Raw genomic sequence first — 1,928 nt, forward strand, 5'->3', positions numbered from 1 at the left:
GTGATTGCATCATTAATTTGAAATATAAGTGACTTAAGTACGGGGCAAGACAGTTCAAGCACGGGACAAGACCACTCCAGGAAGTGTATATGAGGATTATCATAAGGGTGACCAGATCAGAAGAGAATTAGGTGGCTGGTCAGAGGGGACAGACTTCAGCAGTTCTGTTGTGGGAGGCGGACAGGACCACGGGTGGCAACAAGGCGTTGGTGAGTAGGAGTCGGTGAAAATCAGAGACGTGAGAATACAAGGCATGGAAATTTCACATGCCCAAGGTGACAGGTAAACGCTAATTAACTTCTTTAATGGAATCCAGCAATACTATAAATATTCGTGCTTGTCCCTGGTCGTAGCAGTAACTAATGTTGTTTATTCTTGTAAAAAGTATGAAATCAAGCGAACATATAATACTCCAAAGTGGTCGTAATGTTGCATCTAATGTGTTTGTTATTTACGTATAATTGAGTTCCATGCACTGAGTAACTTGTTTCCATTGGTGCTGCAAGAGTAATGTAACTGTCTTGTACAAAGTTCGTAATTGTAAAGCAGAAAATGTATCTGTGATTTTGGAAGCTCTCTGTGTGGAACAGATTTTCCTTGTCGTCCGGGAGGGAATTGGGACAGAAAAAGTTACGCAGTGTCTCGTTTTTCTAACATTAACGTTACAGATTCTCTCTGGACTTGCCTTTGCATTCCTTACTGCTGTTGTTCTCACGTCACCAACCTCTGCTAATAGCAATCAGATATTGTGCTCATTAAAGATGAGTGTGAAAACATGTGACTGGTTACAGAGGAGTGGCACTGATATGACTAGACTGCTGCTGCACTAACCGGTCATAAAAACATCCGTAAACTACCACCGCACTCCATGGAACAAGATTAATTGACTGCAATAAAAGGGCAACTTCAGCCTGCTGTGAACTGGGTTCACATTTCATATGAATCTAGAGCAACAACAAAAAAAGAAAGATCTACAGCCCCCCCCCCCTCCGAGGGGAAAATCACACCACCCGCCAGCCAATACATATCTGCCACAGCTCGGAATATGACCTTGACCTTGACCTACTTTCACCAATTTCGAACTTGTCCGAGATTTTCATCCCGGCTACAGACCTATAAGATTTTGTGATGATATCTTGAGCGGTTGCGATGTTATCGTGCTAACAGACACACAGGCAGACAGACAAACTGATAACAATACCAGTATCGCTACCGCGGCTGGAAAAAAAAAAAAAACAATGAAAAAAGAGTAGAGAACCTTCCTGTGTCCTGAGCTGCGAGAGAGAGAGAGAGAGAGAGAGAGAGAGAGACAGACAGACAGACAGACAGACAGACAGAGAAATAGGCATAAGAACACAGTCGCAGACAAGCAAACAGACAGACCCAGAAACAGACAAACAAACATACAGACACACAGAGACAGGCAGACAGACACAGAGAAGACAGACAGACAGACAATTAGAGACAGAGACAGAATCAAAAAGATGCAGAGAGACAGAAAGAAACTGACAAAAACAGACAAACACATACCAAGACGTGTAGACAGACAGAAGTAGACAGACACAGACACAAACAGACAGACACAGACAGCGACAGACAGACAGAGACGGACACGGAAAGACAGGCAGTGACACAGAGACAGACAGACAGACACATACACAGAGAGACACTAACAGGCAGAGACACTGATGGATTGACAGACTGACAGACAGATAGAGAGGCAGATAGACACAGACAAAGACAGATAGACAGACATATACATATAGAGAGACAGACAGACAGGAAGACACAGACAGATAGAAACAGAGACAGAGGCAGACAGACACAGACAGACAGACAAACAGAGACACAAACAAAGTGACAGATTCAGACAAAGTGACAGACACAGCCAAAGAGACAGACACAGACAGATAGACAGACAGGCAGAC

The sequence above is a fragment of the Coenobita brevimanus genome, chromosome 112 (assembly GCF_032717465.1).
Source record: "Coenobita brevimanus isolate Jiangsu-jjx chromosome 112, ASM3271746v2, whole genome shotgun sequence".
NCBI lineage: Eukaryota > Metazoa > Arthropoda > Malacostraca > Decapoda > Coenobitidae > Coenobita > Coenobita brevimanus.